General features: G+C 42.2%; 1 protein-coding gene across 1 annotated transcript in view; it reads right to left on the reverse strand.

The window, feature by feature from the left end:
- STK39 (serine/threonine kinase 39) overlaps positions 1-17,888 on the reverse strand; it is a 292,241-nt gene that overhangs the window by 227,410 nt on the left and 46,943 nt on the right. The window lies entirely within an intron of this gene.

Consider the following 17,888-nt stretch of genomic DNA (forward strand, 5'->3'; position numbering starts at 1 on the left):
TATCTGTAACTATTTTCCTAAAGATCAATTTTTTTAAACTCTTCTATTGAGAGTACTCAGAACATTACCATTTGACATCTTTTATTTAAAAGAGTTTCTTAAATCCTAAAATAATTATCTGGAGGAGGAAAAAAAAAAACAAAAAACTGCATTTCCAGACAATGTATGTCTGAGGACACAGGGGACAAGGGACATGAGCATCTACATACAACCTTGCATGAAAGCCATTTCCATCCTCAGTTCCTGGTATTTTCTAGCTTGAGTGCCTTTAAAATATCTCAAGCTCTTCTTCCACCTCAGCCCAAACCAAACCACTCCGGTCTGAGCTCCTTCAGGGCTTTCATGAGAAGCTGAGATAATTGATCTGTCTGAACACTCTTTGAGCTTATTTCTTCAGAGCTTTCTCCACAATGAGAAAAACAAGAATCAACCCTAGTATTTTCATGTTGAAAGCACAACTTCCAAGGATGCCAAGCAAAATGATGCAAATATGTAATTACAAAAGCTCCTGACATTCATATAAATCTTCTATTTCTAAGGTTTAATGATCATTAGCTAATGCACTCAGACTCCTAAGAGACAGTCATGTCATTATCCATATTTTATAAGAGTGAAATGTAGATGTGTAATGATTTGCAGCAGAGCACAAAGAGCTCCTAATCGGTTTCATATTCCATAGGGGCAAAAAGGTCTTCAGGTTAAGGCATCTCAATTCTGCAAATAATACCAAAAATGCCATTCTCATCACATAAATCCTCCAGCACTGCAAGATAGCCAACATGAGAAAACAGCCTGCACTCAGGATTGTGCAAAGGTGGTCAGAGGTGACAATCCTTCTCCCTAAAGTTTTTCTTCGGTAATACTTCTCAAATGATTCATCAAATAGCATTACAAAAGGGAAAGCAGGGGAGTATCTGGCAACAAGAGAGATCAGTATTAGCTTTCCTAATATATGTGATAGAAAGGCATGACATTTCTAGTGCGAATCAGGGCGTTCCCACCCCAAGGAAGGGTCAAAATGGGTGTTTATAGGGCTGGAGCTCTGCCCTATCTTCTGCCCTGTGGCCTCATCATCAGCTCTGGCCCCCTGACTTGGCGACCCCAGCAGATCACCCTACTCCTCCAAACCCAGGTCTCCAACTTAAAAGACTACCATTCCAGGGAAGCCCAATTTGTGTTCACTGGGAAAGAAAATCCACACACACATACTGACCACCCACTGCACAGTAGGCACCTGACTCCTTATGAGCCTGTACATTTTTATTACTAGCCTCATTTTACATGTGAGAACACTGGGACTCAGAAAATTTGCCCAAGGTCACATAGAGCTAGTAAGTCCCTGAGCCAGGATCAGCATCAGGTCTGCCAGACTCCAAGATCTGTGCTTTTGTTCTATTTCCCACAAGCCAGAGCACACCCTTCCCTCCCTCACTTGTTCTCGCCTTGCTAGGAAAAAACTTTCTTCCATCCTATATGGTTCAACAGAAGACAAACAACCTAGAGGAGGGTCTGCATGAGCCTCACTTGCTAGAGCTCAGTCTGGGAAGAGAGTGCTATGGACAGGTGGCTTGAAAGGGCCTTCCTCTTCCTAATCTCACTGCTCATCCATCAGCTGCTACCCCATTGGCTGCTACTCCAGGTCCCACTAGGTTGGCTTCACTGGCCCTGCAGATCACAGCCCACTGGGTTCAATCCAGAATGGTCCAGATGGCAGAGCCAAACACCAAAAAAAGTCTGCTGATAGCCAAGTATATTTTCCAGTCTCCAGAACAAGACACTATCACTGAAGGGAGTCACAGAGAAAGTGCTATGCAGCTGGTTAGCACTGGGCCTGGTACCCATCAGAGAAATCAACAAACATCTTCAGCTGCTGATGGGAAACCATCCTCAGCTCTACCTGCAAAAAATCTTCCCCCAGCTCAACTTCTCCAACCTTAATCCACATTCCAGAACATTCTCAAATCAAGGAGTTTCAAAAACAGGGAAGAATAAATTAATTCCCAGAAAGGACAAAACAAGCATATGTAATACAGGGATACCTCTCATAGTCAGTTAAGTCCTTGACAGTGAAAGTCTCCTAACCTCCAAGGAACAACAAGTAAGAATTCTAAAAACAGGGAGGGGTAGGTGGTGAGAAAAATCTTTTATTGAGCTTTACAACTACAGAAGTATTACTGCTTTACAACCACAGCTGACTAAGGAACAACTGGCTACTTCTCATCTCTAGACAGAATAATTAGGAAGCTTTGTGACCTGAGATCACTGTCACAACATGAATGGATTTAATCATTCATTAAACCATTTGGGAGACTCTACTCTAAATCCAAAGATTTCCCTTCTGTAGAAGAGACCAAGAACAAAGTTAAAGGTGGAAAGGCACCTTAAAGAGCATCAAGTCCAACCCCCTCACCTTATGAATGAGAAAACAGGGTCTTGTGAAGGATAGGGATGTGCTTCCTGCAGCAACTGGAAAACACAGGATTAGGACCCTAGGCATCCTTATTCCTCATCTACCATTCTGTGCACCAGGCTGGTGTTTTTTCCAATTGCCAGTGAGGATCCAGCCCTGGTCCAATAGGATTAGTATCCTTACAAGAAGAGACAATAGAGAGCTTACTTTCCCTCTCTGCCATCTGAGGACACAGCGAGAAGGTGACCGTTTACAAGCCAGCAAGACAGCCCACCAGAAACTGAATTGGTCAGCACATTGATCTGGACTTCCTAGCCTCCAGAACTGTGAGAAATACGTTTCTGTTGTTTAAGCCACTCAGTGTATGGTATTTTGTTACAACAGCCCAAGCAGACTAAGACAGAAGCCTTGAAATGTCTGTTCAAAGTCATTCTTCCACTAACACCTATGGCAGAGAATGCCATACTAATTAGAAGTTCTTAGAAACCTCCTAATGAAGTCAACAGCAAATGGCAAGACTCAACTGAAAGGCCTCTGGTAGCTCACTGTAGTTCGCATCTTAGGTTAGTAGGAGCCTTGAAAAGAAGGTGAGACAGGGATTCTATCCAAGCATGGTATTGATTCCCTCTGTGACAAAATCAACTTACTGGGTGGAGGCCAGCATTGTTTAAAGGAAGCATCAGAATGTACTAGGGGTAAAAACTGCTTTATGAAACTTTTGTTTCACTTATGCCCAAGCTTTAGTATGACATGTTTTACTGTAAGTGATGATCAAAAGTTTGAAGTCTGTTAGTACTAGATGAGGATTCCCAGGATCAGAGTAAATCCGTGCTTTGAAAGGAAAGGAGGTGACCTAACTGCATAATTCTAAAGGACATTTAGAAATAATACCAAGGCTGTCTTGCTTTAAGGGTTTTTACGCACTTTGCTGATTAGTTTAAGAGGAGGCTAAAAAATGTGGGGCTTGTATACACAGGAATTGGACAAGGGCTAGCAACATGAAATAAAATAGGAGCAATGAATATGCTGAACAGCACTTTGTATTTATTTTGAACAATATATGATATTGACACGACTCATTAACATTAGTAGCATATTTTCAGTGAAGTATCATGCACCGCTTTGGGAATAAGAGTTCTTAACATTTTAGGAATTTCTCATTTTATTCCTGACTCCTACTTCAAGTGCAATAAATCATTCTATAGGATTACGGCCTGTATGCACATATGCACAAGCTAAGTGAGCGCGGCTTTAAATCTTTTCAGTTCACTCTTTTAAGTCACTCTGTCTCAATTCGCTGTTGCTAATTCCCGACTAAGAACAGCTACTTGGAAGTTTTAGATAGTGATTATGTCAATGGCAATCAGAGGTAAGAGATTCCTCACGTTCACTACCATGACGCAGATTTTTCCTTTAGTTGACACCTCTTCTCATTTTCCCCTCCATATTGCTGCTGGTATTAAGGTGAATAACCAGAACACTGCATACCTGCATTTTATACTTTCAGCTATCAAAAAAAATATTTCATGGAAATATAATTTAGTATTATCTCTCTGCATTTCACTAAGGTCTATATGAAATTAACATGAAAAACTTCAGTGTTTCTTTTGCAAAAATCACTACTATTGTCAAATGCAGTCTCAACAGTATGTTCAAAGTCCCTGCTCCTATGACTCACACAATAACTTCCTCTTTGCATTTAGTGCTAGTGTAAAAATGTCTTCCTCCCAAGTAACTTAACAGATAATAATAAATATGTCACATCATATTTTCCTTTTTTGTCCTGTCAGAAAGCTCAAACCTATATTTTCTGTTAAAACAGCAACTCTCCTTAACCCAGGTTTCCTGTGACTTCTTCTCCTTGCCCTCTCCGTTACACAGCACCTATTCCTTTATGCTTAATTTAGTGGTACCTCCAACACATGACACAACGTTCCTAGAGTCTACCAAAGCAAAACCTCCTTGAAACATCACTACCTGATCACCAAATGTGAAAGAATATGCTTAACAGCTCCAAGAAAACTTTAGGCACAAAAAAAAAGCAGCAAAAAGATATTTGCTTATATTAATTCATCAACAAACAGCAAAATACTATGTAGCAGGCAGTTCACTGGCTAATAAAGTGCCAAAGGTGACCATTCCTGTTTCAAGCAGAATAAATCCTTCTATAGGATCACTTCCTCTGCAGAGGTTAACAGGGATGACTGAAATGCTGTTATGGACTGAATGTGTGTTCCCGTAAAATGTCTATGTTGAAGCCCTAATCTCCAATGTGACTATATTTAGAGATACAGCTACAGATAATTACCACCTTTATGGAGGTAATTAAAGTTTAAATGAGGTCATCAGGACACAGCCCTGGTCCAATAGGATTAGTATCCTTACAAGAAGAGACAACAGAGAGCTTACTTTCCCTCTCTGCCATATGAGGACACAGCGAGAAGGTGACCGTTTACAAGCCAGCAAGACAGCCCACCAGAAACTGAATTGTCAGCACATTGATCTGGACTTCCTAGCCTCCAGAACCGTGAGAAATACGTTTCTGTTGTTTAAGCCACTCAGTGTATGGTATTTTGTTACAACAGCCCAAGCAGACTAATACAAAAGCCTTGAAATGTCTGTTCAAAGTCATTCTTCCACTAACACCTATGGCAGAGAATGCCATACTAATTAGAAGTTCTTAGAAACTTCCTAATGAAGTCAACAGCAAATGGCAAGATTCAACTGAAAGGCCTCTGGTAGCTCATTGCAGTTCGCATCTTAGGTTAGTAGGAGCCTTGAAAAGAAGGTGAGACAGGGATTCTATCCAAGCATGGTATTGATTCCCTCTGTGACTTTAGACCTAACTGTTGTATCTAGACTTCAGCTTCCTTAATGGGCATAATAAAATACACCTCTAAGGCTCATAACATGTTTTACATCCCTGAAAACATCAACTCAATAAATGTTTGGCTCTCTCTCTGGGACTCATTTCTCCATCTGTGACATGAAGGAGGTAAACTATATCTACTGTTTATATGGCACCCAAGGGAAAAGAGGGCAAAGTGGCTCAGGGTCAGAACTGAGTTTCATTGTGCTTAGCACCAGGAAGATTCAATTGGTTTAAAAGAGAGGATAGGAGAGCTAAATTTGGAAACCAAAGAACTAAATGATTTCTAAAGTCTGATACAGCACGATGAGCGTAAGAGTTTAAAATATAAGAGATAATACAATTCCGAAACAGCTGTGAATTAATATTCCATAGGAAAGATTGTCATGTATAACGCATATTGATATCTAACCTTAAAAAGTTATTTTAAGGCCAGGCATGGTGGCTCATGCCTGTAATCCTAGCACTTTGGGAGGCTGAGGCAGGCAGATCACAAGGTCAGGAGGTTGAGACCAGCCTGACCAGCATGGTGAAACCCCGTCTCTACTAAAAATACAAAATTAGCCATGCATGATGGCAAATGCCTGTAATCCCAGCTACTCAGGAGGCTGAGGTGGGAGAATCAGTTGAACCCAGGAGGTGGAGGCTGCAGTGAGCCAAGATCGTGCCACTGCACTCCAGCTTGGGCGACAGAGTGAGACTTCATCTCAAAAAAAAAAAAAAGTTATATTAAAATATCTGTGTCAATCCAGTTGCATGGGTTCACATCCTAGCCCTGCCACATACTAACTGCTTATGCTTGGATGACTTGCCTAACTTCTTCATGCCTCAGTTTCCTCATTGGTAAGTTGGCCATAATGCTACCTCACTCATAGAGTGGTTGTGAGGATTAAATGCGTTAACACACAAAAAGCCTTTGAAACTGTGTCTAGCACATAGTAAGCACTAATTAAATCTGAGCTAGCGTTGCTCCTTAGGGAAATCCCTCCAGGTCAGTCGGTGTCCTGTCAATCTGTCATTTTAACACCACATAATATTTTATAGTATTAATGTACCATAATTTATTCAGCCCTCCTTCTGTTGATGAGTATCCCCTTTATTTCTAGTTTTCATCTCCATATGAACAATGTAGCAATAAACATCTAGTACTTTAAAAAAGAAATTAGTCCATAAGAACTTTTCTTTATGTTAAAGTTAAGATGTCAATTGTCCAGTAACCCCTTCCCATAAATGGCAAGATTTTTTTCAAGGCATCACATTAGCTTCTAACATTAGTTATGGTCCCTGGAAGGAAGTTCTAATCACCATATTATACTTAAATGAGAAGCACAAAGTCCAAACTTTAATAAGAGTTTGACCATCTCTTAGCACATGCAAGGACTCCTTAATTATGCTTAGCTGTCCTTTACCAGTGAACAGAGTCAAGAGTGGGCTAAGGCTTTCTTTTTAGAGGTGCTAGCTGGTGATGGATAGTAAACAAAACAAATGGCTTTGGTTCAGCTGATTTATTCTAATCCTGCCTTTCCCCAGCTTACTCTTTGAGCTCTATTTATATCATGTGTCCAACCTCAAAGCCCACAGGTCAGTCAGTCACATGAGGACCAGAAGCTGGCCAGGGGAGGACTTGAACTAATGGACACTCATGTGAGCTCTACAGGGGCACAACTGCCACTCTGCCTCAGTTAACTGTCACCATGTGAGATCGTGGACCTAGCATAGCAAGACAGTCAGAATTTTCCAGAAAGGCTGAAAATCCAGAATTCTGCGTTAACATCTCCTAATATAATAAGGTTGACGATAAATTTTTTTAATATAAAAGCATTGTGAGTCTAATAGAAGTTCACCACAGGCTGTTATTTTGCCTGGGTGTGTTACTGCTATTCGCCTTCAAAGGTACACCCTTCCTTACCTGATGGTCCCAATTTTAAATTATTAGATTGCACGTGTGAAACTGCCATTTTTCTAGATCAAAAATGGTCACGTCATACGGTTCAACATAGTATGAGTATGTACTCGGGACACTGACCCAAACTGATCTACTACATCTCGCCATCCTCCTCGTCTTACTATTTCACACGGAAAGAAAACCTTATCACAGCGACTCTTCTGTCATCTGGTGCATTCTATGTGGCAGGAACATGTGCACAGCGCAATCTCAAGTCAAAGACAAACAACAGTCATGGTGAGATACACACAACTTGCCCTACACATTAATTTAGAAAACAGACACCCCTGCTGGCCTGTCTGGGTAACAGTGCACAAACCGCTCGCCTCCACTGAGCCCAGCGCAGCACGACTATGTTTCTCAAGGCAGCTACAAACTGGTGACCCTCCTAAATGACCTGGTTTGTGTCACCACCACGCTGACTAGTTTTGTCCTTCTGCCTCCATCAAAAGAACAAGTTAGTAGAACCTCCTTCCAGGGTTGCTGGAAAAGATTTAGAGCTTACCAAAAATAAAAAATAAAATAAAACATAAAAAGCAAAGAGTAGGATTAGGTGGATTAATGGCCACTCAGTGAAATGTACTTAACTTACATTTCACCACAGACCTGGATAAAGTACCTTGCCTGGGAAAGCCTGTTAAAACATTTAGAGATCACAGACCTCACTGAAGAAAAGCAGCCCTTGTATATAACTCATCAAGAACCATCTGATAACACCACAGAAAAATAAATAGTAGTCCTCGGTTCTGATTTTAAGAGATAGAGGAATCAAACCAGAAGAAATGTAAATAAACTCACCTTGGACCACAAGTTACATCTCAAGCAACAACTAAAAACAAAAAACAAAAAACAAAAAACTTGATAGTGAGTACAATTACTGAACACGCAGAAAGTATATGGATTGGGATACCTAATATAAAGAAATCCAATAATTTACTAATTTTAATAATTTTCAATGATAATGAAAATTATTATTAGGGAGTCTAGGTAAATTCAAGCCAGCCACCAGATGAGTCGTATGTGTGAGAAAAGGAGCTAAAAAAGAACAGACTCTAATTTCCATCTAATTCAACGTGATTAATACTGGAATTCACTTCTAGGCATTTTTGTTTTCTTAATGAAACACAGTAGATTTTTTAAAAATCACTCTGGGAATATGATTGCTTGCCGGTTTAAAAAAAAAAAAAAACACTTAACATTAGTCTCAAGAGCACTTACTCAGAGGTTCAGCCCCTCAAAGCTGAAACTCTACTGTAGGATTTTCGTCCTAATATTGATACTGACAAACATGCAACCTGGAGTAAAACACATAACCTTTCTGCCACTGAAGCTGTTTACCTTTTAAGATTATTTCATTTTGATGGGGAGTACAGGGAGAAGAGCCCGCCCAAGCTATGAATGAATCACTTGAGATGTTACCTTCTTGAACAACCCCAAGGAGAATTAGTCACTTCCTCACAGTTCCCAGACAGGGACTCTCTGCATACCTCATCCTAGCACTTCCATGCTTGTGGAGCGGTCTCCTCCAGCCTTATTATTCCTAGAATCAGCCCTTCCACCTAGACCACTGCCTGGAACACAGGAGGCCTCCATAAGTGTTGGCTGAGTGAATGGAATGCACATCAGCCGATCACTGGGGAGGACACCTGCAGACAAGGGAGGTGAAGCTGTGCTCCAAGCCGGGTCTACATAGAAGAGAGCAGGCACTGGTGGGCTATATAACCTAAAGCAAGGGGAAGAGCACTTTTACTGGATGTGTCATCTCTGGACTGCTTACCATGCGTGTGTTTTTAAGTAGGTCACTGGGGGGGATGTGGCACTTAACTTCAAGGCACAAGCCTAGGGAGGCTCTCTGCCTTCAGGCATTTCTGATTTGCAGAACATCCAGTTCAATTCTAAAGTCAGGTCTCATAAGAGAGCTCATTCTGAAGAGGAATGTTCCATCTGAATTTCAATTTTTAAAAACTGAATCCACTGGCCCCTGTTCAGCATGTAGAAGCCACACAAAACATGGCAGGCTACTATAAACTAGGGCCTTCAATAATTCTATGTGAGCATACAGAGATGATATAAAACACTGAACAACAACATGAAGAACAGACAAGAGCCCACAACAGCCCTCGAAATCCATGTCAGGGAACACTGCATCAGGCACTAGACTGTAGGCAGGACACATTCCTACAGAGAAAATCTGACTTTCATATTCAGTAAAAGGTCACTTTGAAGTCCTTGCCCCCTGCAAACTCAAAGTCCAATGATCTGGCAATACTGAAAAACTTCCTGTTCTGCTTGGAGGGGATAATCCAACTCCTCCCAGCAAAACCCACTTGTTTTACTGATTAAATCAACAAAATGGAAGCCAACATTCCACAAAGAAATGTCTATTGCTATTCACGCAGATAAACAGGTACACCCACTGGCAAGGCCAAAAGGCACAAGTGCCCTGGTTTGAATATGTATGGTGTGGTGGTGGCTTCTGATTCCTTACTGCTCCAACCTCAAGCCACCTGTAAATGGGACGGGCTCTAAATGCAAAAAGAAGAGCCAGTCCCTACTTCCAGGTCAGTACCACTCCATTCCCTCTCTGCAGCTATAGGCATGTTGGCTTTGCATAAATAAGAAAAAGGAGTCCCTCTGACTGAACACAACGGGGTGCAGGGCCTGACATGTGGACAATACTCAGTTAGGGGGAAAAGCTCTTTTCTCCCAGCTAATTGCATCAGAGCTTGTGGGCTAAACAAGGGTTGGATTTTCAGCCTCCAGGGGCAACATACAATGTTGGTGGCCTTCGATCAAAGGTTATTAGCATATCCACCGCCCATGCCCTCTTAAAAAAAAACAAAAATTAAAGTTGGTGTCTAACCCCCGGTACAACAACTCCAGAGCCAAGAAGTAACCCCATGGGAAGGCCCTGGATTTGGGCAGATTTTTTCGAAGCCTCAGGAAGAGGATAACTACATCAGCCACACCTAAGATGTCTGTTTAAAAAGCAGATTCTTAACCCTATATCCAATCTATTGAATCGCAATTATTGCAACTGGAGGCCTGAAATCTGCATATTTAATTAGTTTCTCTAGCAATTCACCCACATCCTTAGATTTGAGAACCATGGCTCCCTCCTGGGTATCAGCTTCTCTCGCCACACCTCTGCCAGGATTCTAGGGTTTGGGGAAATTAATCAGTCAGGGGCTATTAGGAAAATGGAAGCACTACTATGTAACACAACAGATATTATTTAATACGAAGATCTCATTCAACAGGTGCTAGAGAATGGAAAAGACTGAGTGACATAGAGTTACTCAGGAAGCAGTAGGAAGCAGCTACCACTCCTGGGGTAGGACTGCAGGAAACAAAGGGAGGAGGTGGGGGTTATTAGAATCCACACATTTAGGAGGAAACCAGCAGGGCTGGGACCCTGATCTCTGAAGAGGAGCCCTTTCTGAAGGTCCACATGGGACTGGGATAGCAGCTCAGGGGGTGCCAGGAGGCTGGCTCCAAGAGGTAGAAGGAAACTGGAAATGGAAACCAACTACTGCTGGCAGAGGGAAAGACCCTTTCCGAAGCTAAGCTGACAAGAACAGTAACAGGATGAAGTGTGTCCCTTCTCCCTCCTGCAGTCTTCCAGAATTCCCCTGGTGCCCCCACTAGCAGAGCTTAACAGGGAAACAGCAGGCAAAGAAGGAACGTGGAAAGTGGTCTGCTGACGACCAACCCAACACCCCAAGCAGATTCTAGGAAGGTCTGTCTGGGGCTTAGAGGAAATCGCTTAATAAGGAGCCAAGGGAGTGTGACCTCCGCCAGCTCCAAAAAGAGGCTGGGGCTTTTCTACGCTCCATTAACAATGGCCAGACTTTTGTAAAAATTCTCATTTCACTCTATTTTTCAACACAATTACTAAAATGATCCTTTTTAACATCTAACACTTTCCAAATGTTTACTCTGTACTTCTAAACCCCGCCCCATTCCACCCCAATCTACTTCCTCTGGATCGAGTGGTGGTTATGACTGAGGGTCTGGGGTCACACACCCCAAGTTATGTGACCTTGGACACACTGCCTGTGTGCTTTGTGCTGCACATTCCCCAATTATAAAAAGCTAATGAAAATAGCATCTACCTCACAGGAGGGCTGTAACTATTAAATGAGACTATACATGTAAACGTAATAATATAAATGTACCTGTCTGGCACTGAAGTGTTTAATAATGTTTTGACTGTTGGGGTTAATAGTATCCACATGATTATCCCAGACACCTGGACAGAAACTAGAACTAGGTCCACTACACCTTTTGAGAAAATGCCTGCTCATCCCCACCTCCCTATGATCAGCTCTGCTCCCACTCAGCCCCAGTTCCTGCCAGCTACCTATCAACTCCCCCTCTTCCAATCCCACTCCTGAGGGCCAGCGCTGACAACTTTTATATGGTAATGATTGGGCGCAGAGAAAATTATGCCAGGAAAGTGATTCATTGTTCAAGATACAATTAGCCCCACTTCTCAGGTAATTAAACAGCCCTGGCTACCACATCCATGATGCAGCAAGTAACTAAAACATTTCTCCTACTCAAGGACACAGGAAAAGAAAGTCTACTCACTTTTATGCCACCTCTCCATCTGATCTGATTGCACTTATAATCCAACTCCTGCTTATCCTGTCTCCTCTGACAACCTGAGGTCCTCCCCTACGTTACAACCGCGGAACAGGAAGTAAGATCACCCTCTGCATGGTAGAAGCCTTCCTTCCCCTTCTGTTGACATACTTTCACCCAGAAGCAGGGGCATGATGCCACAGTCTGAAATGATGGCAGAAAATAAGAGCCACGAAGGAAGAGGATATCAACTGCAGGAACACAAATGTCCAGTGCAGTGAAAAGCGGTGTCTTGGCAACCCAGGAGGCCCTGAGAGCATCGCTGAGTGAGAAGGAAAATTAAAAGACACATCCTCATGAAGGGCATGGAACACCTGCTAAGCCCCAGTGGAAGCAGCGGCATGCTGCAGTCTCTGCCTCCAGCAGCCCCAGCCCACAGTTCCTCCTAAGCGAGGCCACCTGCAGATCCTACAATACCATGAGTCGGAGCCTGGCAGGACATCAGGAGAATGTTCCCTCCTTTAGTCTTGGGGCTGGGGGCTAAAGTGTTAGGACTGTGTCGTATTGAAAGATGTGGAGACAACTGGGTGTGCTGCGAAAACGTCGCTGCTCATTTAGTTAGTATGGGATGGGGGTGAGTTCTACATTTCTCAAGCTCCCAGGTGATGTGATGCTGCTGGTCCATGGGCCACATTTTCAGTTGCTACCATGTAGGTGGCATAGCTTCCCTAAATTATCCCCAGAGGGGCCAGGTATCCACCTCCTAACAAGGGAATAGAGTTTAGGCCCCTATGGAAGGAACTGGAAAGGAGTCCTGAGGCATGGAAAAGCAGATGCCTCAGCATCAGGGACAAGAGGTGCCAGTCTGGGAAGGGTCTCGCCTGCCTGCAAGCATCCAGAAGGAGCAGATCCACTCCAAAGAATCATAATTAAGGAAATTACGTGTATTGAGCTATTCAAAAATGAAGATTCAGTTGAGCATGGTGGCTCATGCCTGTAATCCCGACACTTTGAGAGGCTGAGGTAGGCAGATCACTTGAGGTCAGGAGTTCAAGGCCAGCCTGGCCAATATGGCGAAACCCCTTCTCTATTTAAAAAAATTAAAAAATAAAAATAAAAATTAGCTGGGCATGGAGGTACAGGCCTGTAGTCTCAGCTACTCGGAAGGCAGAGGTGGGAGAATAGCTTGAACTTGGCTGGCAGAGGTTACAGTGAGCCAAGGTCACGCAACTGCACTCCAGCCTGGGCAACAGAGCGAGACTCTGTCTCAAAATAAATTAATTAATTAAAGTAAAATAAAAACAAAAATGAAGATTCAACATTCCCTCCATCCCATAACATGTAAGTTTACTATTTTATTTTTTGGGTGCATTTTTCAGAAATTCACTACAAATGAAAGATGACGACAACTCCTGCCATAGTAGAAATTAGTGGAAAAGGCATAATTAAATTTCAGAATTATTTCCAGCACGTATGGTCGAAATTAAGTTGGACTTTATCTGGAAATTTATTTTATTAATCCAGAAAACATGATACCTCAAACATTATGGGTAAAGATATAAACAAAGCTAAACAGCTGATTGCATCTGTTTTTAGTCAACTTATGTTGAGCCTCCAGTCACACTCACATTAAATAAATTTGATAACACTACGTCTAAATTCAACCTATACAAGTTACTGGGTATGATATTACAAGAAAGAAAATCATTACAAGTATTGATTTTTTTTTTTTTTAATTGAAACTACTTTCTTACAGCCTGAGGCCCAGGTCCCCGGATGTATGACACATGTCTAACTAGAAGCAGACGGAGAGCTGCTTAGGATAGCCTGAGTTTCAATATGACTTACAGTCACACATCTACTGTTTGTTTTTTTTTTTTACAGCTAGGCCGATTAGATTGGTAAGTACTTGTTAAACTGACATTTTCACAGATGAGCTTTATTTCCTCTCTCTTTCATTTACTCAAATGATAGGACGTATTTAGTTTTACATCCTCATTGTCAAGTTTTTGTAACTAACATTTCTACCTTGAACTCTAAGCTCTCAGAAGACATCACCTGGGCAACATAACGAGACCCAGTCCCTACAAAAATTTTTTTAAAAATTAGCCAGACATGCTGGCACATACCTGTAGTCCTAGCTAGGGAGGCTGTGGTGGGAGGATCGTTTGAGCAGAGGAAGCTGAGGTTGCAGTGAGCCACGATGGCACCACTGCACTCCAGCCTGGGCAACAGAGCAAGACCGTGTCTCAAAACAAAACTACCAAAAGACAGTTACCTACCACTGATTTGCCTCATTTGCTGCCAAGATAACTCTTCTGCACATAATTTAATAAAGTCCAGTCAGTGGCCATGCTCTTCAGTTTGGACTCCAAGCTGTAGCCTACTAGCTACAGCATGTGAACAAAAATCCTGTAAAAGCCCAAAATTCAGATTCAATCTCTGTAAAAGTTCAAGATTCAGATTCAATCTCCTGATGCGTCAATTAGCTGCCCTTTGTTAGCTGCCAAAAATAATACTTAAGTCCATCCAGTTAGGGTAACAAGAACAAAATGAATGGCTGAGTGTAAGAATTCCACCCCTACGGGCTGGGCACAGTGGCTTACACCTGTAATCCCAGCACTTTGGGAGGCCTAGGTGGGTAGATCACCTGAGGTCAAGAGTTCAAGACCAGCCTGGCCAACATGGCAAAACCCCATCTCTACTAAAAATCCAAAAATTAGCTGGGCGTAGTGGTGGGCACCTGTAACCCCAGCTGCTCAGGAGACTGAGGCAGGAGAATCACTTGAACCTGGGAGGTGGAGGTTGCAGTGGGCCAAGATCGTGCCATTGCACTCTAGCCTGGGTTACGAGAGCGAAACTCTGTTTCAAAGGGAAAAGAAAAGAATTCCACCACTATAAATGGGAATGGGGTGGGAAGAAGCTATCAAATACATATGATCTACTCATTATGCATAATAATTATAATAATGCCTTCTTCACACTAAGAATAATAGCATCTTGGAGTTACAAAGAACCTCAATTTATAGTTTATATGATCACCTCCAACTTACATATTATACAATAATGAAGAATATGTACTTGTTTATTCATCCAACATATTTCACTGAGCTTCTAGTATGTGCCACATCCTATTTAGGGTGGTAGAAAGGAAGCTCAGAGCAAAAAGTATCTGCCTTCCTAGAGTTTACATTTTATGTGAGAGGGGATGTGGATTTAAAAGCATCATAAACGGCTGGGTGTGGTGGCTCACGCCTGCAATCCCAACACTTTGGGAGGCCAAGGAAGGTAGATCACCTGACGTCAGGAGTTCAAGACCAGGCTGGCCAACATAGTGAAACGTCATCTCTACTAAAAATACAAAAAATTAGCTGGGCGGGCACCTGTAATCCCAGCCACTCGGGAGGCTGAGGCAGGAGAACTGCTTGAACCTGGGAGGCGGAGGTTGCAGTGAGCTGTGATCATGCCACTGCACTCTAGAGCAAGACTCTGTCTCAAAAAAAAAAAAAAAAAAGTATAATATAAATAAGACAATTTCAGATTGCAATAAGTGCTATGACAAAAATAAAATTGGTGGGGACAATACTTGAGCTATGGTGGTTAGAGAAGCCTCTCTCAGGTGGTGACATCTGGGCTGATGAGAAGGGGCTGGCCATGCAAAGATCTGAGCATTCTAAGATGAAGGGCAGCATGGGCAAAAGGCCTCAGATAGGGATCAGTTTGGAGAGGTTGAGGGACAAAGACAGAGGCAGTGTGGCTGGTGCTTGTCAACTAAGAGGCAGGTAGAAAAGAGATGGTAGGACAGGTTGGCAGGAGACTAAACACAGGGAGAGAGTCCTTAGACCAAGGTGAATACTTTAAAGGATTTTGAAAAAAAGAATTACAGAATCTGGCTTACATTGTACAAAGGTCACTCTGGCTGCTATGTGTAGATAAGATTGTATGTAGGGCAAGAGTAGGCACAGAATGGTTGTTTAGGGTGTTACTGTAGATGTGCGGGCATGAGTCAACAACAGCAAGTGCTAGGATAGACAAAGTAGAGAAGAAGAAAAGTAAAGTGGTTGGATTTGAGAATATATTTGGACATAGAGCCACAGGACTTGCTGATAGATTGGAAGTTAAATGCAGAGGAGGAGACGTTTAGGTACTAAAACTAAATATGTAATCACCTCTACTATAATCATCACTCCATTTTATAAAGAATGGCCTTGATTCTCTCTTCACCCATCCCAAAACCCTGCCAATGCTGGCCCATCCACCGGAATATGTTCTGCATGCTCCAGATGTCAATTTGAAAGGCTTAGGCTGCCGCTATTGTTCAATGAACCTCCAACATCAGGAACAAGGAAGAGTGAGGGTGCAGGAGAAGGAACGATAAAAACCGAGAAGGGGATGTGCTTCCCATGTTCAAGAGATATTTCGGGGGAAAGAACCATCCAATCACATCTTACAAATGAGTATTCATGTGTACTGCCCTCCTATAAAGAAATGTTACACAAAACCAAAAAATATGTATGTAAATATCCAGTATTTGTAGGTATTTTTTCCATCCAACTCTTTTTCTTATAAAGGCTTAAAAGAAATAGTTAACTTGTTCATTAAAATTAAACCATATTGGCCGGGTACAGTGGCTCACGTCTGTAATCCCAGCACTTTGGGAGGCCGAGGTGGCCAGATCACCTGAGGTCAGGAGCTCGAGACTACCCTGGCCAAGATGGTAAAATCCTGTCTCTACTGAAAATACAAAAAAATTAGCCGGGCGTGGTGTAATCCCAGCCACTTGGGAGGCTGAGGCAGGAGAATCACTTGAACCCGGGAGGCAGAGGTTGCAGTGAGCCAGGACTGCGCCATTGCACTCCAGCCTGGGCAAAAAGAACGAAACTCAGTCTCAAAAAAATAAAGTAAAAATAAAACCATACTAAACAACAATGACAACGAGTGCATTAAAAAGCCCATTGCCCAAACACAACTATTTTCATGATTGCATATTCCATTGCAATCTTTTTTTTTTTTTTTTTGAGACGGAGTCTCGCTCTGTAGCCCAGGCTGGAGTGCAGTGGCCGGATCTCAGCTCACTGCAAGCTCCGCCTCCCGGGTTTACGCCATTCTCCTGCCTCAGCCTTCCCGAGTAGCTGGGACTACAAGCACCCGCCACCGCGCCCGGCTAGTTTTTTGTATTTTTTAGCAGAGACGGGGTTTCACCGTGTTCGCCAGGATGGTCTCGATCTCCTGACCTCGTGATCCGCCCGTCTCGGCCTCCCAAAGTGCTGGGATTACAGGCTTGAGCCACCGCGCCCGGCCTCCATTGCAATCTTTACTCACACACACATGCACATGATGTACTCACATTTATAGCCACAATAATTATGACTTTCAATGGTGCTATTGTCATTGAGAATTAGATCCCAAACACTTTTCATGTTTCTAAAACCTACTAATAATTATATTAATTGTGGTACAACATCCCAACATGTTATTGAACCATAAACTATTGCCTGTAGCCCTAAGACTAAGCACTTGAATTCTCCTTTATCTCAGTGTTGTGTAATAATTTCAAAGGGATAACCCACCTTTGGTACAAATAAAAGCTAAAACGATGTCAAGTTTGTAAGCTTCAAGTCTCTTGAAAAGTTGCTGTATTTGGTAATTCATTACATTGCTTATAAAATCATTCACCTGTCAATGACTTCCCAAACCAAGTAAGTCAAAAGAAATAGATTTCAGTTAGGAATTATTTACTGATGATACTAGAATAACTCACAAAGCACAACAGGAAATTGTCTGAATGTGATCTAAACTAGAGTGTGTGCATTTGTCCTCACTGGCGAATCAAATATGGACTTGGCACATCGTACTCACCAGCACTGTAACTTCACGAAGTCTCAGCGTTCACTAGGTGACTAAGTGCTATTGGCAAGAGTCCACAGATGAAACGCTTCAAGAGACACTCTCTGAATGTTTTAAGGATAGTTTTACATTAAAATAGTTTACTATATTTAAACATGTTTGAGTAAATTTAGAACTGTATATATAACATACAGATAAATGTTACAGAGAGAGATTACTATACTGTATTC

Source organism: Theropithecus gelada, chromosome 12 (genome assembly GCF_003255815.1).
Source record: "Theropithecus gelada isolate Dixy chromosome 12, Tgel_1.0, whole genome shotgun sequence".
Taxonomy (NCBI): domain Eukaryota; kingdom Metazoa; phylum Chordata; class Mammalia; order Primates; family Cercopithecidae; genus Theropithecus; species Theropithecus gelada.